The sequence below is a fragment of the Rutidosis leptorrhynchoides genome, chromosome 3 (genome assembly GCF_046630445.1).
Source record: "Rutidosis leptorrhynchoides isolate AG116_Rl617_1_P2 chromosome 3, CSIRO_AGI_Rlap_v1, whole genome shotgun sequence".
In the NCBI taxonomy this organism is placed as follows: Eukaryota; Viridiplantae; Streptophyta; class Magnoliopsida; order Asterales; family Asteraceae; genus Rutidosis; species Rutidosis leptorrhynchoides.
Window position 1 is genome coordinate 467,558,451 of NC_092335.1, and position 27,727 is coordinate 467,586,177.

Genomic DNA, 27,727 nt, shown 5'->3' on the forward strand with positions numbered 1-27,727 from the left:
ATGTGGGATACATAAGGGATATGGTTATGAAAGAAGAAATATGATTATCGAACTAATCGTCTTGGAAAATGAGGTTTCTTTACATCCATATTCTGTTCACATCCATGTTTTGTGTGAAGTGTGAATGTTCATTTTTATGATTAGTTGATACCTATCTTTTACGGTCACTAAGCCATCCCATTATTAACTGTAAACTATAAGCCAACGGTGTTTCAAATGATAAAAAGATGGTACAATCAAAGTAAGCTATTTATTTAGTCTTGCATAAATCTACTTTACACTGCTCCGATTCATCCCTTTTAACATACTTCATTTGATTACACATGATAGTTATAGTTATTAAAGTTTACATGTTCCTTTATGGTGCATATTAGTTTAAAGTTATATGTTGTGTAATATGGTTAAGTAATATTTATGGTGTTGTATAGCTTATCTATAATCAATAAAATCTTTAAACATAGCCACAAGGCTATTACTATGGCTAGGCAAATTTTTTTTATTAACATTTTTGAAGCTAGGTGCAATTTTTAAACAAAAGTACTCAATCTTACACATGTGGGTCATTAAGGATGTGAAATACATACAATCCTTCTTCTATTTAAAGGTTTTATTTTTGATAAAGATAATTAACTGTAACAGTATTTTTGAAATGTGTAGAACATGTAATTTTATGTGTTTGTGTTGTTGAAAGTGATGATTACTTAATTTATGTAAGTTGTTTATAAATAAATTAAATCAATATATACTACCCCTACCACATATTACAAATAAAGATTATATTTGCTTTACATCCTTGATATTTAAAACACTGATTGCAACTTAATAAACAAGATTTACATCAGAGTCTGTCCTTCCGAGTATATTTAGAATATCCTGAACTTTTGTCCCTTACTTGATATTCGCGAGCATCGGGCATTTCGCAAGTTAGGTTATATAGTTACTTTTACTTAGTATATGTAATGTGTATCATATATATATCATGATTTTAAGATATCTTTTTTTCTTTATCATGTTTTAATTGGTTTCTTATCTCATATTTGTTTCTAAATGAATTTGATAATTTGTTGCGACGAATTTTAAAAAAACAAACATGACTAGCAATGGTCCAAAGTTTTTTAATTTGCTATAAAATAAAATATCTCTTAAAATCTGAACTACATATTAAAGTAATTATATGATACACCTAATCGTTGCCAATATGAATGAAAAGGAAAATACTCTGGATTGTTATATAGTTAGTTCCTTATCTTGATATATAGACTATAAATATTTTTTCATTTGAAGCGATTAGAAACTGAGTTCATCATTTTTTGTCAATTAGGCTGTACATTAGGGTTGGACACGTCAACTAAATGTCCCAAAGATCGGTTCATGAACTACCTTTAATGAATATGTGGTCCATGTACAATAGGGTCCGTTTTGTTTTTTTTTTTTTCAATTTATGCTTGCCTCTGTTAAAGTTGTTTTTTGTAGTGTTTTTGTATGAAACAAATTAATTTTTTGGTGTTTTAGTTTAAGTGAACATGATGCTGAATAAGTCTGTTGAAACTGAATCTGCAATTTAGTTAATGAAATATATGTTGTGAGTATTTGCAAATATAAGTATTACGATTCACAAATTAGTTAATGAAATACTCCGTATATGTGTAGGCTACCTTGGAAAAAGTCACAAGGAACGTCCAGTTAGATGAAGTTGGAAGAATGTGTTTGTTCATGTATATGTTCATAAATTTCGAGTAAATGGCTTGTACGGGGTATGGTCAAAATGGGTCATTGAACAAATTTTAAATTGCTTGGGCCTGGACATGGGTGACAGGTCTGTTAAGTCAACCATCTTCAAAGTCAAAAGGATGCAATCAATACTTCGAACGATGGCGTAGAAGAAGCGATGAACTCGATACTTTCTCACATGGATGATCTTGGTTACACTTTTTATCGCATCACTTCTCACACTTACGTTTAAATTAAAGTTAGTTTGTTGAGTAATATCCTTTCTTCCTTTTATGTACCTAGATATTGATGCTCCTATCCAAAAAGAGGCGAAAAACAATGAGGTTGATCCATCAAAAGTTGCTACACTAATGTCATTTAGATTTGAAGAAGACGTAGCTTGCAAGGCAAAAGGCTTTGGTAATATATTATTTTTTGTGGTCACATTTTTTTCTTATCCATTTATGTAACATTCCTTTTTGTATGTTTACTACATGGTGGTGACATTCATAAAAGCATGTGTAAGGGATAATAGTGATGTCACTATGGTTTGTGAGGGACCTTCCAATTCTGCCACGACTGTTGCGATACAGAGTGTCTGTTTGCATGGGGCGTCCAGTTTTGTAGGTGTGTGTTCTCTGACTTTTCTTATATTCTTGGATTTTTCTGTTTAGTGGGAGAAAAGTTTTCTCCTGTTTTGATTGTGTCAGGTGTAGTAGGATCAGAGAATGATCCTACTTTGGCGTATAAAAGAATTAAACAAACGTCAACTTTCAACATACATGATCATCATCCACTTACATTCGGACCCTCCCTTCACCTTAGACCTAAGGTAAACAACTAACTATCATCTTCCATGGAACACCTATTTAGAAATACATGTATCTCAACACCTTTAAGTTTTTTCAGAGATTCACTTGTGGCTTCTGGTTGTGGGTTTTCTTCGACGATGATACATTTACGAGAACTGGTGAGTTTTTTTTATCATTTCAATTGCATAGCATCACTTTATTTATTTGGATTTTCTAACATTTAATTATTCACTTTAAACACATTTAGTAATTGTAGTAGGCTTGTGAGTCTTTTACCAGTTTGAATATTGGAGGTATATATTTACGATTATAGTTGTCTATTTTATCCGGTACCGGTATCCATGTGAGAAAGTATGGTGTGACATGAAATCAATTTATTACATAATTTTTCCTTAAGGGTTATGTATACCCATGGACCAAAAACAGATCACATCATGGCTCCCGGCTCATTTAGCGAATGTGTACTCGGGTTGGTGACAGCGTGCAGACCATCTCAATCGTCTGGTGTGTTTTTAAAAACAAATGTTGGTAAATTTTTTTTGTACTATTTAATGTCCAATTGTCTGACAATAAATCAGTGTGTCCATTTTTCAGATATGTACATGAATAGTACCCCCTACAATGGCTTCGAATGTTGTAAACAACCAAGGAGTGCTAATGCAGGTTAGATTTTAGTTTGGGTTTGTGAACTGCTGAATGATTAGTAGCAAACTGTATAGTAGAAATGGTGGTATTGAATTCTTATGTTTAACTTGCTTGGGTCAAGTTTGTAATTATGTCAATGAAATGGGTCAACTGGATCATTGCATAAATGTAATGGAATGGTATTGGACTATTGATGGTATGAAATGAGTCATGATTGATGTTAATGCTGTTACTACAAATGGTATTTGGGTCATGATGATTGTTATTTAATTTTGGGTCAAAATGACTATTGCATCTGTGTTTGTAAGTGTATTTATTCAAACCGTTTACGATATTGAATTTTCAATAAATTTGGTTTCAATAAATTTACCAATACTATAAACAAGTGATACAACACCTTAGTACAAATACTAACGTTTTAAACAACTATAAACAAGTGATAAAATTATTTTATAGAGTTGTCGTGCAACGCACCGGCTCTTAAAATCTATGTATGAACTATAATTTATCAAAGTTTTACTAATGTGTGTTGTTTACAAAAATCTATTTTACTAATTCAACCACAACATTACTTTCGACACTTTTCCTATAATGTCGTAATTTCATATATAAGTTTAAAAACCAATAATGTTTGCGGATGAGTCCCCGTGCAACGCGCTCATAAATCTAGTTTTTAATGAATGGAAGACATACACATGTAGAACCGTGAGTAAAATGAAGTGGGGGTACACGTGTTGCTTATTTAATATCTGGATTTTTTTTAATTATTTTTTATCATCAATTATCAATTATCAATAAATATATAAATATAAATATTAAATGTAAATAAATTAGCCAGTTAACCAATATAAGACGATACTCGGTGCCAAAAACAAATCGATTGGCTTCATCCGAAACCGAATTCACTAAATTAGGTTTTAACTATCTATTTCACTAAATCGTTCGTCAACGATTTCGTTCGTAATGGATTTGAAGCAATTAGTGCTTGTCAAATCGCTCCGTTAAAATCAGTAACTGTTACGAACAGGTAAATTCGTCATTTTGCTCTTAACATGCTCGAATATTTTTGTCAGTTCGTATCAATCATTTAGGGTCTCAATTGTTAATTGATGTTGTTAGTCACTTTTTAGTTGAGTAATTTGTCCATTTCTTCCATTAATCCATTTAGATGTTTATTAACTTAAAATTAGGGTTTCGGCGTTGATTCTTACAATTTCTTCGTGGAATTTGTATTGAAGTCTCAAATAGACTCATGTGTTGTTTGCCTACTCATAATATGCCACAAATAGGTTTCAATTAAAGTATTGTGGTTTAAGTGTTTAAAGCTAACACATTATTGATACACTATTGAATCAGAAACTTCGAGCAGTGTATGGCTAGAATTGTCAGTGTATCAGATTTGTTTGAAGCTACCACGCTATTATTATTGCTATTGTATGTTTATACAGATTATGCAGGTCATGTGGTAACTTCTTTCATGGTGAGCAATGACTCTTCTGAAAGTAGTTCATCAAGTCTAGATTATTTTTTGTAGTTTGTAGATGAATGCTTAGAATACACATACACTTTTCTAATGAGATTTAAACATGTAGTTGATTAATGTGAGTGATAAATAGTTAAATTTTAGATTTCTTAGTACATGAAATTCTTATGTGTATCTCAAATCTCGGTATTTGGTGGATTTCTGTTAAGTGTTAAAATTGTATGGTAAATAGTACTAAATCTGTTTCAAGTTCAATAATTGTCACATTGATATCTTACACAATGATCTCCTTAGGTTGAGCAATTAGAGCGAGACGTTGATGACCTAAAACATGCCCTTGCTGACAAACAGGAACAAGAGAGGGGGTATATAGTATCAACCTTCATATTTTTTACTTTAATGAATTGATTCATAAGTTCTTCCTAATTAAGGCATAGTTTTATGATATAGTTTATTATGTTGTGTAGTTTCTCTTTGATTTTGTTCGAGTTTGTCTTATATGATTTTCTTTTAGCTTGTTTGCTAAGATTTGGTTGTGTTTGATTTCAGGTACTTATCAGGCTTCTAATGGCAATATCATCACATCAAGGTCTGTGTAAATTATATGCCATTGATTGATATTGTCTCAGTCACTTTAATCATGCTTCGACTTCGTTATCAGTATAATTTTATCTATATCTATCATGTGAGGTTGATATGAGGTGTATATCTTTATCTACAATGTATCGAATTCTGATTTGTTTTTGTTCATATTTTAGTAAGAAGATATTGTGGTTTTGTCTAAGAAATACTAGTAAAGAAAATTAGAAAATAAAACTTGAGAGTTGACTCTTGTTAAACATAGATTTAGATATGTTGTCATGTGAACTCGAACTCAAAATTTAAGAAAAGAAGCAAGTAACCAAGGAATCATCGGCTAATATTGTGCTAACTATGTTGTGATCGAGACTATGCTCTATAATAGTTGGTAGCTTTGAATTCCACAACTCAATAATGTCTGGTTGTTAAAGAGATATAGACAATTCTTGACAGGTTTAGTAATTTGACTAGTTATTTTTTTATGTTTTAAGAGGTTTAATACTTTGACTTGTTCATGTTTGGCCTTAAAATAATACTTTTTGGTTCATAAATAAAAATCCTTTGCTACAAAACAAATTAGGGACCAAAGTGTGGGTGTTGGTTTGCTAAAGATATTTTTTTCAAATTAGGTTATACTGTTGAGGAGACCTAGATCTCTGTTTATATTAGTACCATTGTTAAAAGTAGGTGGTTTGCTTTCTCAGTTTTTGTTTGTTTGCTGCACATCATTCCATGGTTATTAGGTCAAAAGATGTGTTGAAATGTCAAGAAAGCTACGGTTTTTTAAAGAGCATATACATAAAGTTAGTTTGTTATCTTCTGCTCTTCCTACAATGCAACCAGACGTTGACTTGGAAGCCCTAGAGGTATGTTCTTTTTGTGATCACCATTTTTAATTTCTATGATAAAATCTATGAATATGTTGGTATAGATTTGCTATTGTTGGTACGTATCAATTTACCAATTTACACATATTCTGCCAATAGAAATTACATGTGACATATGCCTTAAATTATGCATTGTGCTATGTATGTCTGGAAGCATTCAATTTCATTGAGGATATATACAAGTCTATTCCTTATGGGTCGATTAAAAAATGGGAGAAAAGATCGCTTTTGCCTTGTAATATGAAAAGTCAAGGTCAATTCTTTAAGTTAAGAGATGAATGATTCTCGTCATGTTCATAACACTTTGTTGTAGCTGACAGAAAGAGAAGGGAAAAATATTACAATCACATCTTACTCTAAGATGGGTGGATGCTCTAAAGGTACGTCTTTGGTATTTCAAATGTATATTTTTTCTTCGGTTATACATTGGCAAGTTAAATGTATTTTTTTTTTCTTGAAGAAGGTTGAATGCATTGAATTTATTAAAGTAAATCACCTACATAACAATTTTAGCTCTGTTATAGCTGCGGATTGAAGACGGTGATTCGCTTCATGGTACATGGCAATTTTGAGTGATAGAAGTTGTAAGTGTGTGGTTGTAACATGTTGTCTAGCAAAGTGTATATTGGTTCATTAATCTGTATGAAAGATATTGAATTGGGTTAAGGCTTACCTGTACTCCCTAGGAAGCAGCCTCTCTACTCTACAGAATAGGGAGGGACGACTTCCTCTACCTGGGGACCGATAGGTATCCGTGGGTGGGTGGAGGAATGACTTCCCTTTTACCATGGTTTTAAAAAACGGTTGAGGCGTACGCCTCGGGGCGCGCCTCGGTGCGATTTTCATGCTTTGCGTTTTGAAACGGGTGCCTCACAGCTCAGAAAAAACGTACGCCTCAAAATTGAGAGGCGGTTCGATTTTGGAAAGAGGCGATACGATTGAAGAGGCGTGCGCCTCACAGTGTTTACCAAAAAAGTAGCGGCATAATTGTGTTTAGCAAAAAAAGTAGCTTTTTGTTAGTGGCTTTTTGTTATTTATTTGGGCTAATGTGTTACTTTTTGTAAATTATTGAACCGCTTTTGCTTTTACTCAGTCATTTTTGAATTGACCAATTTAAATGTTTAAATCCAACATAGTATTATAAAATTGCTTCACTAAGGAGGAGGTTAGTGGCAAACATCATAAAGTTTTGTTTCATCTATGCTTTTGCTTTCTAGCTTTGGTAAATTTGGTAAATACTATTATTAATGGGTGAAAAAGTAATGAGACATGCTTAATACTAAGAGAAAACTTTTGCATTCGGGGTTTTTATCAACAAATTAAAGAAAACAAACAAAACTAAGTAAGTAGTGTAACTTTTTTTTTTTTTGAATGTGGAAGATCATGATGACCCGGATGATGATGATGATTATCCTTATGTTATTTGAGCTTGAATATAATCTTTGTTTTGTGTTTTTAATTCCGCCTCAAACGTACGCCTCTGTTCGCCTCGAGGCATACGCCTCGCCTCACAAAGGGAAATCGCCTCAAGGCACGTTTCCGTTTTTTAAAACCTTGCCTTTTACTTTAGGGTAAGAGGAAATGACTGTCTACATCTAACCTCCCCCATACTCCACTTCAGTGGAATTGGGTATTGTTGTTGTTGTTGTTGTTGCTGCTTACCTGTACATATGCACATTTGTATAATTAGTGGTTATTAATAATATTTACTTTTCTAAAACATTTCCTTAATATTGAAGCATTTTATATTTATATTTGTTGGAACAAAATAGCATTCAATTACATACACATATCTACATATACATGGAATTCTTAAATTTTGAATAAGTGAATACCTCACACTTACAAGTGTGAGGAATCGTAACACACAAGTGTGAAGAATCGGAAAAAGAAAACTGAAAAACGTCACACTTGCTTGCACATAGAAGTGTGAAGAAATTGATCAACATCACCACATGTATAAATGTGAACTATTTGTAGATATCTTCACATTTTATACTGTGAACATTATTTAAGAATAGTCACACTTTAACATGTTGAGATTTTTGTTGCGCTCAATTTCCTCACACATGAGCCAATTGTGAACTTCAAATTTCTTCACACTTTTAAATGTTGGTATACAGAGTAATAAGTGTGTATAATCGACTATTTTGTTGTAGTGATCTCCATCTTTGTAACGACCCGACAAAATCGTCATTGACGGTGCCGCTAACTTAGGTCCCGCTACGTGGTCGTAGTCCCTATATGAGACTCGTTTGATCAAAATTATGTCGCATTCATTTGAAAAGTACAAGACTTACAAAGTTTAGTTTACCAAACGGATCGACAACAAGTTTAAGTTTACAAAGTATAATGTATAAATGAAATAAACTTGCGACATAATATAAGTTGAAAGTCACGGTTGCTATAAATAGCGTAAGTATGTAAACAATATGTTTGAATCCAAAGGTGCTATCACTAGCGTATGCATGTATGTATGCTTGACTCCAAGCAATATTGAGTGTACGCGGAAGTATGTATCAAATAGCCATGTAGGAACCTGAGAAACATATAGAAAACTGTCAACGAAAAACGTTGGTGAAATCATAGGTGTTTGTAATAAACGTTGTTTTTGAACCACAAGATTTAGTATTCCCATAACGTTGATTATCAAAATCGTTTGCATTTCAAAATTATTGTTCGCGAGCACCCAATTATCAAGACTTAACGTTTCCTTCCATAGAACCCCATCACAATAGTGTTAGAACATACACTGTTTCTCGAAAATATATTTCATCCGTAGACGGTAGTGAACCGTCCGAAATGAGGGTTTGTCAAACCCGTATGGCCACACAATATAAGTTCTCGCTTACACCCTGCAAGTGTAACTAATGATAATCGAATTGAGGATTTTTGTTCTAACTCGCTGTGAAATGTTTGTTTCATCGTACTTGTGTTCAAAGTATAAAAGTAAGTAGTACAAAAGGTAACAAAGTATATGTTTCTCAGCCCACAATTTAAAAGAATAGAAAAGTTGTTGAAAAGGTGGGACTATGATCTCACCTCGAGTGCACGAGTATAAATGTACTTCACAAAGTAAACGTGTGCATGAAAGTTGCTTAGCCTTGACCTAAACAAGTAAGTTATATCAATTAACCGGTTACGACACACGGTCGGGTGAAATGTGTTCAATTAGTCCTATGGCTCGTTACGACTCGAATATATATAGCATGTGAGTCACGTTGTCAAGTTTCATGCAAGAATCAAGTATAAAAGAAAGATTAGAACGATTGCATAAGTATTTGGTTAAGTTTGACTAAAAGTCAAACTTGGTCAAAGTCAAAGTCAACGGGGTCGGGTCGGGTATCCGACAATTTTTCTAAGTTATATAATCATATATGAGCATGTTGGCCAAGTTTCATGTTAATCGGAGGTGCGTAGCATAGTTAGAATTAAACGGTGAACGACCAAGCGAAACAGAATCTGGCAGTTCATCTGGACGGCGTCCAAAGAGTCTGGATGGCGTTCAGATGTGAAGGTCTGAACGGCGTCCAAGAGTCTGGACGGCGTCTAGATCAGCACACAGACCCTGTTTTGCTGAAACACATAAGTGCACGAACCAAAACTCAAACTAACACAATTTGTGAACCGAAAACACTTAGAACATGTATCTTATATCGTTGGAAAGGTATTTTGACAAGGAATACAACTAACCACATTTCATCAATCAAGTTAATCATTTACAACAAAAAAAACCTCGTCGAATGATCGTTAAAAGTTCATTATTCAAGTTTCAAGTTCGTAAAACGCATTTCTTGACTCGGGAATCCAATTTACACATACGATACGCCGTTTTGAAGGTAATGAAACATACTATACAACTAAACACTTACTAACAACGTTTCATGGCATTCAAATCATCAAAATTCCATTTTAAGAGCTATCAAACCCTAACCAAGAATCACAAAATCAATAATCATGTTAGTGATGTTTTCCAAATCAACCTACACATCAAATTGAAACTAGTGATACTAGTAACACAATTAAAACATGAACTTTAACAATTTAACAACATTTAATCACCCAAAACTCAAGATTAAGCACACCCATTTCAAATGTTCAAGCTAGTTACTCAAAACAACAAATCGAGCAAACAAAACATGTATTCATGTTATACTTGAGCCATAGACTCTAATTAACACCATTTCAAGTCTATAAAACGAATTTAGAGAAATCTAGAGTTTTAGAAATGTTACCCAAACAAGATGAAGTTGGTATCAAATTGTAGAGGATGAAGAGAGGATTCCAAATATGTAATTTGTTTTGTTGCAAGCTTCCTAGATCGAATTTAGATGATGATTTTGTGTTTGAGGGTTTGAGAGAATAAAAATGGAAGTAATGAAATGGGGTGGATGAAATGAATGGAGGAGGGTGAAGGTTGACTAGTTGACCTAGTCATCCCTTTGCCCTCTTGGCAAGTTTAGTCCCTCAAGTTTGTAGTAGGGTGCGAGAATTAACCAAACGAATTATTTTAAAAACGCTAGAGTAACCGAGAGATGTTATAACCAAATAACGGAAATATTAGGAACGTTAGTTAGTGAAAGATACGAATTTAGATAAGGAAAGATATTATCAAAAAAAAAAGACGGCGTTAAAATAAATTTAACGGAAAAATGCGGGATGTTACATTACCTACACCTTAAAAGAAATTTCGTCCCGAAATTTAGTTGGAAGTAGTAGTCGTTGTTTCTTCCTCGAAATCTTGTGTTGCCAATTCTACGAAATGAGTGAAGGTACTTCCTTAGGCATTCCAACGAACTTTGTCGGTCGGGGTTTTACGTCGCTTTAAAGTTTGGTTTCACGATCCACAATTTCAACTGGTTCTCCTAGGAAGTGAAGTTTGTCATCGATATTAAGCTCATTGGAAGGAATATCAAGTTCTCGTTCGGCAAGACACTTCTTTAAGTTTGATATGTGGATTGCAGGATGAACGGAGACTCAAACGAGTCAGAAAATCTAAACGGCTAGCAAAGGGTCCAAAACGCCCCAAGATTTTAAAAGGATCAAAATATCGTGGATTTAGGTTTCTACGTCTCCTGAAACGGATTACACCTTTTCAAGGTGCGACTTTTAACGTTATGCGGTCACCCGCTTGGAATTTGAGAGGTTTACGTCTAACATCGGCATAGCTCCTTTGGCAACTACGGCCGTCTTGAGCCTTTCTTGGATTTGAACGATCTTAACGGTTATTTCATGTATGAGTTAGGGTCCGGTGATTTGCTTGTCACCTACTTCGGCTCAACGAATAAGGAAACGACAATTGCGGCTATATAAGTTTTCGAAAAGTGTGGCGTTAAGACTCGAATGATAGCTATCGTTGTAAGCGGAAATCAATTAAAGGCAACAATACAAGTTCGTATTATGTTTTCCAAGGGTTTGAATAACACGTTTGCCTGGTCTATCGGTTTGTGGATGATACGCGGTACTCATGTCTAAACGTGGTCCCGAGGTTTTTTGTAAGTCACTCTGAAATCTAGAAGTGGAACGGGGATCTCGATCCGAAACGAAGTACATTTCTTTAAGGTATATTTGAACAAGCTTGTTATGACCTGAAAACGTTTGTTGGAACAAGTTTCGGTTTCTCAAGAATTTCGCGCCGCGGAAGATTTATCTGTTTCCGAAAACGTTCGTTAGGACTATTCGTCCTCGTGACGAATACTAGTTTAATGTGAAGAATCTCTCTCTCCATCGAAATTAAATAAAAGATTTCCTTATACGGAAGTACGAGTGTGAGGCGAGAGAAGTTTCCGCCTCGATGCGAGAATATCAAGCATATTTGTAGTTCGTCGATAAAACTGTGCGAAAACGAGATAGTATACACGTGTAACATATGTTTGAAGTCGAAAGAATTTGTCATTCATTCGAAAGCATAGATATGATTCGACAATAATCGAAGGTGTGTCCCTGGAATGGTTGTTATCAGTATTCTCGGAGTTTTCGGATGTTCAAACAAGAAAAATAAAGTCATGTACATGGCACATGGTGGTGATTAGGTTGATCGAGTCCAATCACCATCACGAGTCATTAGAACTTTGGTATGACTTACCGTAATATAACCACGTTGATCGAATGTCGTTATATTACGCTAACTCATACCTCCATTCCCACATCACTCCATAGATTCAAGTTCGTGTATTCATGAAGATTTAAAATGAACAAAGTATAGCGACGTCACTAACGTGACTCGTATTGAATCGAAAGAATTAGTGCAACTCTAAAGAAGCGTTCCCCGAGGGAAATGTATAATGATTGTTCACGTCAATGCAGTTCAAGTCAAACAATAATGTATTCCGGTACGAGAAGTGTAACGAATCATGATAACGAATAGTACGCAACCGTAGTGATAAATAGTGATGACGAGACTCACCTAGAGTAGTGATGGTAGTAACAAGAAGTGGTAGATAGTAAGGATCACCAGTGTGACACCGATAGTAAGTTGAAACGGTGGCGAATAACAATCTGGGAGACAGATTTCCCGAACAAGTGTGACTAATGAAGTCGTTGTCATCCTTTCGTGTATGAATCTTGAAATTAACGTGGGTTACCAGAAAGTGGCAGAATACCGATTCGTATGATGAAAGTTTGGTACCATTAAAAAGTTTGCCTAAGAATGATTCAAGTATAATGCACAAGTAGTCAAGTAAGTGCTATCTATAGCAAATATATGTCAGAATGCAATGGTTAACTATCTGGTTGTAGTCTAGATTCACTAATGCGTCCTAACGACTCTGTCAGACACACTAATGCATATCCTAGTTCCCTACAACCAACGCTCTGATACCATCTGTAACGACCCGACAAAATAGTCATTGACGGTGCCGCTAACTTAGGTCCCGCTACATGGTCTAGTCCCTATATGAGACTCGTTTGTCCAAAATTATGTCGCATTCATTTGAAAAGTACAAGACTTACAAAGTTTAGTTTACCAAACGGATCGACAACAAGTTTAAGTTTACAAAAGTATAATGTATAAATGAAATAAACTTGCGACATAATATAAGTTGAAAGTCACGGTTGCTATAAATAGCGTAAGTATGTAAACAATATGTTTGAATCCAAAGGTGCTATCACTAGCGTATGCATGTATGTATGCTTGACTCCAAGCAAGTATGAGTGTACGCGGAAGCATGTATCAAATAGCCATGTATGAACCTGAGAAACATATAGAAAACTGTCAACGAAAAATGTTGGTGAAATCATAGGTGTTTGTAATAAACGATGTTTTTGAACCACAATATTTAGTATTCCCATAACGTTGATTATCAAAATCGTTTGCATTCCAAAAGTATTGTTCGCGAGCACCCAATTATCAAGACTTAACGTTTCCTTCCATAGAACCCCATCACAATAGTGTTAGAACATACACTGTTTCTCGAAAATATATTTCATCCGTAGACGGTAGTGAACCGTCCGAAATGAGGGTTTGTCAAACCCGTATTGCCACACAATATAAGTTCTCGCTTACACCCTGCAAGTGTAACTAATGATAATCGAATTGAGGATTTTTGTTCTAACTCGCTGTGGAATGTTTGTTTCATCGTACTTGTGTTCAAAGTATAAAAGTAAGTAGTACAAAAGGTAACAAAGTATATGTTTCTCAGCCCACAATTTAAAAGAATAGAAAAGTTGTTGAAAATGTGGGACTATGATCTCACCTCGAGTGCACGAGTATAAATGTACTTCACAAAGTAAACGTGTGCATGAAAGTTGCTTAGCCTTGACCTAAACAAGTAAGTTATATCAATTAACCGGTTACGACACAAGGTCGGGTGAAATGTATTCAATTAGTCCTATGGCTCGTTACGACTCGAATATATATAGCATGTGAGTCACGTTGTCAAGTTTCATGCAAAAATCAAGTATAAAAGAAAGATTAGAACGATTGCATAAGTATTTGGTTAAGTTTGACTAAAAGTCAAACTTGGAAAAAGTCAAAGTCAACGGGGTCGGGTCGGGTATCCGACAATTTTTCCAAGTTATATAATCATATATGAGCATGTTGGCCAAGTTTCATTTTAATCGGAGGTGCGTAGCATAGTTAGAATTAAACGGTGAACGACCAAGCGAAACAGAATTTGGCAGTTCATCTGGATGGCGTCCAAAAAGTCTGGACGGCGTCCAGATGTGAAGGTCTGAACGGCATCCAGATCAGCACACAGACCCTGTTTTGCTGAAACACATAAGTGCACGAACCAAAACTCAAACTAACACAATTTGTGAACCGAAAACACTTAGAACATGTATCTTATATCGTTGGAAAGGTATTTTGACAAGGAATAAAACTAACCACATTTCATAAATCAAGTTAATCATTTACAACAACAAAATCCTCGTCGAATGATCGTTAAAAGTTTATTATTCAAGTTTCAAGTTCGTAAAACGCATTTCTTGACTCGTGAATCCAATTTACACATACGATACGCCGTTTTGAAGGTAATGAAGCATACTATACAACTAAACACTTACTAACAACGTTTCATGGCATTCAAATCATCAAAAGTCCATTTTAAGAGCTATCAAACCCTAACCAAGAATCACAAAATCAATAATCATGTTAGTGATGTTTTCCAAATCAACCTACACATCAAATTGAAACTAGTGATACTAGTAACACAATTAAAACATGAACTTTAACAATTTAACAACATTTAATCACCCAAAACTCAAGATTAAGCACACCCATTTCAAATGTTCAAGCTAGTTACTCAAAACAACAAATCGAGCAAACAAAACATGTATTCATGTTATACTTGAGCCATAGACACTAATTAACACCATTTCAAGTCTATAAAACGAATTTAAAGAAATCTAGAATTTTAGAAATGTTACCCAAACGAGATGAAGTTGGTATCAAATTGTAGAGGATGAAGAGAGGATTCCAAATATGTAATTTGTTTTGTTGCAAGCTTCCTAGATCGAATTTAGATGATGATTTTGTGTTTGAGGGTTTGAGGGTTTGAGAGAATAAAAATGGAAGTAATGAAATGGGGTGGATGAAATGAATAGAGGAGGGTGAAGGTTGACTAGTTGACCTAGTCATCCCTTTGCCCTCTTGGCAAGTTTAGTCCCTCAAGTTTGTAGTCGGGTGCGGGAATTAACCAAACGAATTATTTTAAAAACACTAGAGTAACCGAGAGATGTTATAACGAAATTTAGGAACGTTAGTTAGTGAAAGATACGAATTTAGATAAGGAAAGATATTATCAAAAAAAAAAAGACGACGTTAAAATAAATTTAACGAAAAAATGCGGGATGTTACAATCTTCATCATCATCATCATGAAATTCATAAACCCTATTATAACTTAATAACGTCACCATTTAATTCAAAACTAAACTAAACCTAAACTAAAACAAACTTTAAAATACGCATCTAAATCTAACTTAAAGACCCTGATATTTATTACACCACAAATTTATTCAAAACCTGAAAATCTGATTTGTTTTCAACACTACAAATGGATCACCTCTACCACAAATGTATCCATTGTATCCGTTGTCTTCAACACCACATATGTATCCTTTGTCTTCATCACTAAAGTCCCACATCAAAAGAATAAACCCCGACAAAGCTTCGTAACCGAAATCGAAGGTCGAGAAACCTTGTATTTCTTGCCGGATCTAAAGATGGTAAACAACGGTGGCTTCAAATCTCGATGGATTTAACTGAATGATGGCTTCATCCGAATGATAGTGGCTTCAAATCTCTTGTAACCTAGAAACGGAACACATATACCAGTAACCGGAAGACGTATATTGGTCTTCTCTGTAAACAGATTTGAGTCGTTCTCAGGAAACCTGCAGTGTTTTCGACTGGTGACAATAACAAGAACATTCAACGGTGGTGTTTAGTTAATTGGAACGATCCTTGGTGTCCGATTAGTTAATAGGAATTCAGATTTGAAAAATGGTAGTCAAAAGGTGGAAATTATTAGTCGCCAGAGGAGTTGGTTCAGAGTCAACGGTGGTGTTCAAAACGTGCGGTGCCGTACTCAATTTCTAGGGCTAAGAGCACGATGTGTCGTTCAGTGTCCATTTTCAATGTTCACTTGAGACGCTGAAAATGACTGAGGAGAGAGAAAGATGGGGTGTCGTCCAGTGTCCATTTTTATTTTTATGCATTTTTTAATTATAAATTTTTTTGTTTTTTATTTTAAATAAAACAATATAAATAACTAAAATAAAACCATTCCATTAACTAAAAAAATAAAATACTTAAAAATAAAATAAAAAGTAGAACAAATTAAAACACACAAGTACGATTGTTTCTGAATACACAAATTAACACGATGATTCATCGGTTCAAGAAACAAGTTCGGGTTCTTGATTCATCGTGTGACGCCCCATACAAAATCAACGTGTACGGATCATCAACAACAGGATCATTACATGGTTACAACGCTATATGTTGTTTAAAACAAGTTTTGCATTCATGAAAAGGTAACGTCTTTACCAACGTCAAATGTTTTACAAAAGATAACGTGCTTCTACGAATAGAAAGCATTAACATAAGTACGTGACACAAAGGTCATTAAAAAGCCCTTGTTCAAAAATATCATAAGTTGCGAATTCAAAATAAAAGTTCCATGATTGAGACATCTCTAAGTAATGCAGCGGAAGTCTAACACAGCGAGTCTGTAACATCAAGTCTATAACACCAAGACTATAATAGCAAGTCTAACAGCGGAAGCAACAACGTCTAGGCACCTGAGAAATACATGCTTAAAAATGTCAACACGAATGTTGGTGAGCTATAGTTTGTTTGTAATCAGCAATGTAATGTAGACAACGAGATTTCGTATTCAAAACAGTATGAAAAGTATATGCTTATCCGTGGGCACCCGGTAACTAACTTAACGTAATATTACCCCCTAAAAGTACAATTGATGAGTGCGTAAGTTTACGAAGTATTAAACACCCGTTGAATGCTAGCGCGACTAGCCCGAGTGGGGATGTCAAACCCTATGGATCCATATCTAAGATTCGCGTCTACTGGTTCAAAAACCAATAGTTAAACGTTACCGAGCTAAGGGGAATCTTTGTGCCGTAATGTCACCCACACATATATAAAGTTTAAGTACTCGTATCTAGTATGTAAAACATAAAAAGCGCATGTATTCTCAGTCCCAAAAATAGTAAAGTATAAAGGGAGCTATAACTCACAGTTGCAGTAAATGTTGATATGAAAAGTATGCAAGTAGTAAGTCGGTCCGAAAGGTCCTCAACCTAAGTCAAAGGTCACTAAGTCATTATATTGTCCCCCAAAAGTTTTAAAGTAAGTAAGTTAAGTCTTAAGTATCATCATCATCATCAGCATTCGTAAAAGATAAAGTAAGTTTTCAACAAGAATAGAGACTGAAACAAAAGGCTGACTTCGAACATCTGCTACGACCTCTATACAAATCGAAAAGATGCGTGGTCAGTGGCCAAGGCTCCGTATGTGAGTCCTTGTACCACTGTCCAATTTTTAGATCCTAACCCGATGTCGTTTGACCGTGGCGACGGTTCAAGCTCGAGTAGGTCAGAATTTTCAGCACGACGTTACAAAGGCATAGTGATTTTCGGAAGGCTATAAATCCTAAACCGTATATCGAATTTAGGCGAGTCTTAAATGAAAAGTCATATAATTTTAATGAAATATCTAAAAATAAACTTTCTAGAAGCCCCAGGAGTCTGATCAGACCCCTAAAAATAGTAAACAAGTGCTCCGGTGAGTTTCTTGGTGATGCTCATCACGGTTCTCATCCTTGATGCGTGTAAGCTTCAAGTGTACAACTCTTTGATGTTTTAGCATCACTTTGACCAAGTTTTAACCATCAACACACAATGTCAAGACTAAGAAGTAATACAACTCACTTAAGAATTTTAGAAGGATGATGAACCAAGGTTACATCATGTTCTTAGTCTTAACACAAATACAAGTTCTATTCAAGATTAAAGCTACAAACTTTGATTCAATCAAACAAGCAAGACATAAATTTGATCAAACAAAGTAATGAAAACCTAAGCTAGAGAGCTTGGATCCCTTAACAAAAATTATGAGATTTCAAAGCTAGAAAGCTTGAATCTTTTATGTTCTTGAAGATCTTTAAAACAACAAGCTAGATCTTCAAGTTTCATGAAGATCATAAACACAAGTTTTGATCTTTTAGCAAAAACAAAGTGATCTTAAGCTATAAAGCTTAGATCCATCAAAGTAATGAAGATCAAAGCTAGAAAGCTTGAATCTTTTATGTTCTTGAAGATCTTTAAAGCAAAAGGCTAGATCTTCAAGTTTCATGAAGATCATAAACACAAGTTATGATCTTTTTAACAAAATAAAGAGTTCATAAGCTAGAAAACTTAGATCCAGCAAAAGAAATGAATATTCAAAGCTAGAAAGCTTGAATCTTTCATGTTCTTGAAGGATTCAAATCAAAGTTTGAATCTACAAGATATAACATGATCAAAAAGCTAAAAAGCTTGATCTTTCTATGATGATGATGTCGTGATTATGAGAAGAAGAAGAAGAAGAAGAAGAAGAAGAAGAAGAAGAAGAAGAAGAAGAAGAAGAAGAAGAAGAAGAAGAAGAAAATTTAAAATTTACATTTTCTAGTGTGAGAAAGACTAGAGAGAAAATTAGAGAGCAAGTGTGTGTAAAATGAGAATGAGATCAAGTGTGAAATGGGTGAAATAAGCTTGGTATTTATAGTGGTGGGGAGGCCTCATGGCCGTGGGTTACATGGGGGCACAAGGGGACAACTTTTTACTTTTTGCATGGTGGTAGTCTAAAGGTGGTGCTTATTATTGGGATCCCATGCAATATTTGTAGTAATGGTTAACAAAAATGCTAGTATGTTGGCTCATATTAATGGGTTTTTGTCCTACTTCTTAATGGGTCATAATCCATTTAAATTGGGCTAACTTAAAAGTCCATTAGCTAGAGTAGGGTGGGCTTAAGTCCAATATGGTAGAAAGTCCAACAAGACTAACTAGTGTGCATTAGTAAATTACTAAGCGTAATTAAGCAACCAATAAGCCAAGTAATTGTCATTAAAAAATAACAATTAGTATTACGTAGTCATAATATTCCAGTTATGACCAAAGTTAAACGTGTACAGAGTACATAGCTCGTTCTAAACGTCAAGTGACATTAACGGTCATAAAGGCATTCGGGGATCAAGTTAAGTAACTACGTACATAATAACACGTTTTAAAATATAAACGAAAGTAATCAACGTGAATTAAGATTCCAGAATATAATATAGCTCAGTACGCACAAATACGCAGTTTCGTGAAAGTAACAACACAAATATAAGTCAAAAAAGTCGGGTCGTTACATTACCCACCTGTTAAAGAAAATTTCGTCCCGAAATTTTAAGCTGAGGTAGATGGTAGAGTTGTGAAGAGGTGAGGATATTTCTGCTTCATTTGATCCTCTCTCCCAAGTAAAATCGGGTCCTCGTTTAGCATTCCAACGGACTCGGACGATTGAAATCTTGTTGCATTTCAAGGTCTTGACCTCACGGTCCATAATTTCAACAGGTTCTTCCACGAAGTGGAGTTTGTCGTCAATCGTAAGCTCATCAAGAGGTATGATAAGTTCTGGTTCAGCGAGACATTTCTTCAGATTTGACACGTGAAAAGCGGGATGAACTGAGCTCAATTGAGTCGGAAGATCCAAACGATAAGCAACGGGTCCAACACGCTCCAAGATTTCAAAAGGACCAATATATCGTGGATTTAGCTTCCCACGCTTCCCGAAACGGATTACACCTTTCCAAGGTACGACTTTCAAAATTACGCGGTCACCTACTTGAAATTCGAGATCTTTACGTTTAAGGTCGGCATAGCTCTTTTGACAATCACGGGCCGTCTTGAGCCTCGCTTGAATTTGGAAAATCTTCTCGGTTATTTCATGGACGAGTTCAGGTTCGTGATTTGCTTTTCACTTACTTCGGCCCAACAAATAGGAGAACAGCATTTGCGACCATATAACGCTTCGAAAGGTGCGGCCTTAATGCTTGCGTGATAGCTATTGTTGTAAGAGAATTCGGCCAGCGGCAAATGCTTTTCCCAAGCTTTTCCAAAATTAATAACACAAGATCGTAAGATGTCCTCCAAAGTTTGAATTATACGTTCGCTTTGTCCGTCGGTTTGCGGGTGATACGCGGTACTCATATCTAAACGTGTTCCCAAAGCTTCTTGTAAATAACGCGAAAATCTAGAAGCGAAACGGGCATCTCGGTCGGAAATAATCGATAAGGGTACACCGTGATGAGATACAATTTCCTTTATGTACAGCTACGCCAGTCTCTCCATTGTATCGGTTTCCTTCATGGCCAGAAAGTGACCAGATTTGGTAAGACGATCAATAATAACCCAGATGGTATCATAACCGCCTACCGTTTTCGGTAGATTTGTGATGAAGTCCATCGTTATTCCTTCCCACTTCTATTGCAGGATTTCAGGTTGCTGAAGTAACCCGGATGGCCTCTGATGTTCGACTTTAATCTTGGAACAAGTTAAACACTTTTCAACGTAAGTAGCAACATCCCTTTTAAGGTTTGGCCACCAATATTGCTCCTTGAGATCGTGGTACATCTTACCAGCTCCTGAATGAATCGAATACCTTGACTTGTGAGCTTCGTCTAGAATAAGGCTCCGCAAATCCCCATAATTAGGCACCCAAATGCTTCCGGAAAAATATCGGAGTCCAGTCTCCTTAACTTCGAATCGAGAGACGAGAACATTCAAACGTTCTTGAGAAATATTCTCCTCCTTGAGAGCCTCATCTTGAGCTACACGGATCTGGCTATTGAGATTCGTGTGAATGGTGATGTTCAAGGCACGAACACGAAGAGGTACCATTCTCTCCTTTCGGCTCAAGGCATCAGCTACAACATTTGCCTTGCCAGGATTGTAACAAAGTTCACAATCATAGTCGTTCAACATCTCGATCCATCGTCGCTATCTCATGTTCAGCTGCTTCTGATCGAATATGTGTTGGAGGCTTTTGTGGTCGGTAAAGATAGTGCTCTTGATTCCATAAAGATAGTGTCTCCACACCTTGAGCGCAAAGACGACGGCTCCAAGTTCGAGATCGTGAGTTGTGTAATTTCACTCGCGAATCTTTAGTTGCCGAGAGGCGTAAGCAATAACCTTCTTCCGTTGCATCAATACACACCCAAAACCTTGTCGGGAGGCATCGCAATACACAACGAAGTCATCACTGCCTTCCGGAAGGGATAAGATAGGTTCGGTGGTTAACTTCTACTTTAGGGTTTGGAATGCCGACTCTTACTCGGCCGCCTAAACGAACTTCTTCCCCTTGTGAGTTAATGCGGTCAAAGGACGTGCAATGAGAGAGAAACCTTCGATGAATCTGTAGTGACCCGAACTTTTCCATATTTATATATATATATTAAATGAAATTGTTATTTACACGATTAAGTGTTTCCAACATGTTAAGCAATCAAACTTGTTAAGACTTGATTAATTGAAATAGGTTTCATGTAGACAATTGACCACCCAAGTTGACCGGCGATTCACGAACGTTAAAAATTTGTAAAAACTACATGATGATATATATATATATGTGTATATATAGTTAACATGAGATTTTGATAAGTAAGTATCTCACTAAGTATATTAACAATGAGTGATATACATAAAAATGAGTTTATTGAGTTAAGAAACTCGAAACGATATATATAACGATTATCTTGATAACAACGTCTTACTAAATACATATGAATCATATTAAGATATTGATACACTATTTTTAACATGATAAAATGATAATTAAACATATCATTAAGTATGTTAACAATGAACTACATATGTAAAACAAGACTACTAACTTAAGAATTTTGAAACGAGGCATATATGTAACGATTATCGTTGTAACGACATTTTAATGTATATATATCATATTGAGATATATTCATACATCAAAATATCATGATAATATAATAATTTAACATCTCATTAGATATAATAAACAATAGGTTAACAACATTAAATGATATCGTTAACTTAAAGGTTTCAAAACAACACTTACATGTAACGACTAACGATGACTTAACGACTCAGTTAAAATGTATATACATGTAGTGTATTTAGATGTATTAGTACACTTTTGAAAGACTTCAAGACATATATCAAAGTACTTCTACTTAACAAAAATGCTTACAATTGTATTCTCATTCATTTTCATCAACAATTATACTCGTATGCAACCGTATTCGTACTCGTACAATACCCAGCTCCTAGACGTATATACTATTGGTATATACACATAATAATTCAGCTCTTAGCAGCCCTAGATAATCAAAAAACATGTGGAACCAACAATTAGACAACTACCATGACTTATGAGCAAGGAAACAAAAACAAGAACTCCTTTTAACCCCACTTACCTTCACCACTCACCACCCACTCCATTTCACTTTCAATTTTCTTCCCATTTCTCTCTCAAAACGCACATACTCTTTCATGAATGTCTAAGTTACTATTTTTCCAGCAAAAATCATCAAATACAAGCTTTGGTTATTATCTATAATCATCATAAAAACAATTACTCAAGAACACATCAAGAACACTTCCAAGTTTACAAGTTTACTTCCAAGTTTCCTAATCCATTCCAAGCAATCATCTAATATCAAGAAAACTTTGTTATTTACAGTAGGTTATCTTTATAAATCAAGGTAATATTCATATTCAAGCTTTGATTCAATTTCTATAACTATAACTATCTTAATTCGAGTAATAATCTTACTTGAACTTGTTTTCGTGTCATGGTTCTATTTCAAGAACTTCCAAGCCATCAAAGATCCTTTGAAGCTCAAGTTATTTTATTTTATCATTTCTAGTAGGTTTACCTACTAAACTTGAGGTAGTAATGATGTTCATAACATCATTCGATTCATATATATATAACTATCTTATTCGAAGATTTAAACTTGTAATCACTAGAACATAGTTTAGTTAATTCTAAACTTGTTCGCAAACAAAGTTAATCCTTCTAACTTGACTTTTAAAATCAAATAAACACATGTTCTATATCTATATGATATGCTAACTTAATGATTTAAAATCTGGAAACACGAAGAACACCTTAAAACCGGACATACGCCGTCGTAGTGAAACCGGAGGCTGTTTTGGGTTTGATAAGTAAAAACTATGATAAACTTTGATTTAAAAGATATTCGTCTGGGAAAATGATTTTTCTTATGAACATGAAACTATATCCAAAAATCATGGTTAAACTCAAAGTGGAAGTATGTTTTCCAAAATGGTCATCTAGACGTCGTTCTTTCGACTGAAATGACTACCTTTACAAAAATGACTTGTAACCTTTATTTCCGACTATAAACTTATACTTTTTCTGTTTAGATTCATAAACTTAAGTTCAATATGAAACCATAGCAACTTGAATCACTCAAAACGGATTTAAAATGAAGAAGTTATGGGTAAAACAAAATTGGATATTTTTACTAGTTTTAGGTACGTGAAAATTGTAACAAATCTATACTAATCATATTCTAGCTAACTTATATTGTATTATACATGTATTCTAACATATATTATGTAATCTCGAGATACCATAGACACGTATACAATGTTTTGACATATCATATCGGCCCATCTATATATATTATTCGGAACAACCATAGACACTTTATATGCCGTAATGATCGAGTTCGCTATACAGGGTTGAGATTGATTCTAAAAATATATATACTTTGAGTTGTGATCTAGCCTGAGGCTTGTATACACTGGGTCGTGGATTGATCCAAGATAATTTATATCAATTTATTTCTGTACATCTAACTGTGGACAACTAGTTGTAGGTTACTAACGAGGACAGCTGACTTAATAAACTTAAAACATTAAAACGTATTAAAAGCGTTGTAAATATATTTTGAACATACTTTGATATATATGTACATATTTGTTATAGGTTCGTGAATCGACCAGTGGCTAATTCTTACTTCCCGACGAAGTAAAAACTTGTGAAAGTGAGTTATAGTCCCACTTTTAAAATCTAATATTTTTGGGATGAGAATACATGCAGCTTTATAAATGTTTTACAAAATAGACACAAGTACATGAAACTACTTTCTATGGTTGAATGATCGAAGCCGAATATGCCACTTTTACTTGGTAACCTAAGAATTAGTAAACCAGTCTACTAATTGACGCGAATCCTAAAGATAGATCTATTGGGCCCAACAAACCCCATCCGTTGTAGCGGATGTTTTAGTACTTCGATGTTGTTTTATCATGTCCGATGGATATCCCGGAATGATAGGGGATATTCTTATATGCATCTTGTTGATGTCGGTTACCAGGTGTTCAATCCATATGAATGATTTTTATCTCTATGTATGGGATGTATATTGAAATATGAAATCTTGTGGTCTATTATTACGATTTGATAAATATATAGGTTAAACCTATAACTCACCAACATTTTTGTTGACGTTTAAAGCATGTTTATTCTCAGGTGATTATTAAGAGCTTCCGTTGTTGCATGCTAAAATATGGACAAGATTTGGTGTCAGCATGCTTGTATAATATTGTTTAAAACTTCATTCGAGATTTATTTTGTTGTAACATATTAATATTGTAAACCAATATGTATTGGTAGTGTGTAAGTGTGATATTTTTAGATTATCATTTCTGGATAATCTAGGTGGTGTCTTTTTAACCTTGTCGATAAAATAAAGGTTATGGTTTGTTGTAGAAATGAATGCAGTCTTTGAAAAACGTCTCATATAGAGGTCAAAATCTCGCAACGAAATCAATTAATATGGAACGTTTATAATCAATATGAACGGGACATTTCAGTTGGTATTCGAGCGTTGGTCTTAGAGAACCAGAAATTTGCATTAGTGTGTCTTATCGAGTTTGTTAGGATACATTAGTGAGTCTGGACTTCGACCGTGTTTCTTTAAAAACGATTGCTTAACACTTTTGTTGGAAACTATATATTATTAACATGTAAATATTATGTGATATATTAACCTCTTAATGTGTTTGATATTGTGTGATAGATGTCTACCACTAGTACAAATCCCATCGAGTCACCTAATAATAATGAAGAGTCGAATATATTATGAGAAGATTCACAAATTCCCGAAGAAGAACCGGAAGAGGAGGAACCAGAAGAGGAAGAACTGGAAAAAGAAGAAGAGGTTCTGGAGGAAGAAATATTGATACCTACAGTACATCGATTAAATAAAAGAAAATCCTCAACCAACGGACCAAAGTTAATAATGGCCAATGGTGTTTCTGCCGAGGAAGAAAAATATTGGGAAGATTACCAATTTTCTGATGAATCGAATCCCGATGAGGATTCCGATGATGTTATAGAAATTACCTCGACCCAATTTAATAAAGCAAAAGAAAATAATAAGGGAAAAGATAAAAAAATAGAGAAACTCGATTCCAACCCCGATGAACTTTATATGTATCGGCAACATCCGTATTTCCTAAAATGTAACAATAACCCGGAAACCTCTAAACCACCAGGTTTTTCTAAACCATTGTGGAAAACGACGGCTCGTATTAGAGGAACACCATATATCCCTAGAAAATTAGGAAAACGAACCAAGTCCGAAGAAGAAGAAACCAGTGATTCGGATTAGAGGGTTGTAATCATGTTGTGTATTATATGTATTGTAGTGTGCTTGTACTTTTATGTTCTATGTATAAAAAAAATTGCTTGTATTGATTGTTAATTATCTTTTACTAATCAAATCCTTGTCAATTTTACAGTATAAAAACACAAAATGGACGTTAAGGGTAGACAACCGAATATTTTAGAAGACCTGCCAGAGGATATGATTGATGAAATCTTGTCTAGAGTCGGTCAGAATTCATCAGCACAATTAGTTATGGCGAAATTAACTTGTCAAACATTTGAAAGACTTTTCAGAAATGCCTTAGTTTATAAAAGGCTTTCCTTTGATAGGTGGGGTATATCATATTGGGGAGACCGTAAGTTACGCCGTGTTTTATTTAAAGCGTTAAATGCGGGGAACCCAAATGCAATTTTACGCTACGGGTTAAGAACCTATTTTGACTCAACATATCCCAACATAGGATTTCGTGAGTTAGAAAGAGCTTCTGTAGTGACCCGAACTTTTCCATGTTTATATATATTAATTGAGATTGATATTTACATGATTAAATGTTTCCAACATGTTAAGCAATCAAACTTGTTAAGACTTGATTAATTGAAATAGGTTTCATATAGACAATTGACCCCCCAAGTTGACCGGTGATTCACGAACGTTAAAACTTGTAAAAACTATATGATGACATATATATGGTTATATATATAGTTAACATGATATTATGATAAATAAACATATCATTAAGTATATTAACAATGAACTACATATGTAAAAACAAGACTACTAACTTAATGATTTTGAAACGAGACATATATGTAACGATTATCGTTGTAACGACATTTAATGTATATATATCATATTAAGAGATATTCGTACATCATAATATCATGATAATATAATAATTTAAAATCTCTTTTGATATTATAAACATTGGGTTAACAACATTTAACAAGATCGTTAACCTAAAGGTTTCAAAACAACATTTACATGTAACGACTAACGATGACTTAACGACTCAGTTAAAATGTATATACATGTAGTGTTTTAATATGTATTCATACACTTTTGAAAGACTTCAAGACACTTATCAAAATACTTCTACTTAACAAAAATGCTTACAATTACATCCTCGTTCAGTTTCATCAACAATTCTACTCGTATGCACCCGTATTCGTACTCGTACAATACACAGCTTTTAGATGTATGTACTATTGGTATATACACTCCAATGATCAGCTCTTAGAAGCCCATGTGAGTCACCTAACACATGTGGGAACCATCATTTGGCAACTAGCATGAAATATCTCATAAAATTACAAAAATATGAGTAATCATTCATGACTTATTTACATGAAAACAAAATTACATATCCTTTATATCTAATCCATACACCAACGACCAAAAACACCTACAAACACTTTCATTCTTCAATTTTCTTCATCTAATTGATCTCTCTCAAGTTCTATCTTCAAGTTCTAAGTGTTCTTCATAAATTCTAAAAGTTCTAGTTTCATAAAATCAAGAATTCTTTCAAGTTTGCTAGCTCACTTCCAATCTTGTAAGGTGATCATCCAACCTCAAGAAATCTTTGTTTATTACAGTAGGTTATCATTCTAATACAAGGTAATAATCATATTCAAACTTTGGTTCAATTTCTATAACTATAACAATCTTATTTCAAGTGATGATCTTACTTGAACTTGTTTTCGTGTCATGATTCTGCTTCAAGAACTTCGAGCCATCCAAGGATCCATTGAAGCTAGATCCATTTTTCTATTTTCCAGTAGGTTTATCCAAGGAACTTAAGGTAGTAATGATGTTCATAACATCATTCGATTCATACATATAAAGCTATCTTATTCGAAGGTTTAAACTTGTAATCACTAGAACATAGTTTAGTTAATTCTAAACTTGTTCGCAAACAAAAGTTAATCTTTCTAACTTGACT

At 34.4% G+C, this 27,727-nt stretch overlaps 1 long non-coding RNA gene across 2 annotated transcripts; it reads left to right on the top strand.

The window, feature by feature from the left end:
- The first annotated feature begins 4,000 nt into the window (after nucleotides 1-4,000).
- On the top strand, nucleotides 4,001-6,793 carry LOC139898091 (uncharacterized). Of its 2 annotated transcripts, XR_011776872.1 has the most exons (5): nucleotides 4,001-4,194; nucleotides 4,945-5,015; nucleotides 5,200-5,239; nucleotides 5,973-6,095; nucleotides 6,271-6,793. It is a non-coding gene; the product is annotated as an uncharacterized lncRNA (long non-coding RNA). The 2 variants fall into 2 exon arrangements; XR_011776871.1 differs by having other exon boundaries at nucleotides 5,973-6,793.
- The last annotated feature ends 20,934 nt before the right edge of the window (nucleotides 6,794-27,727 follow it).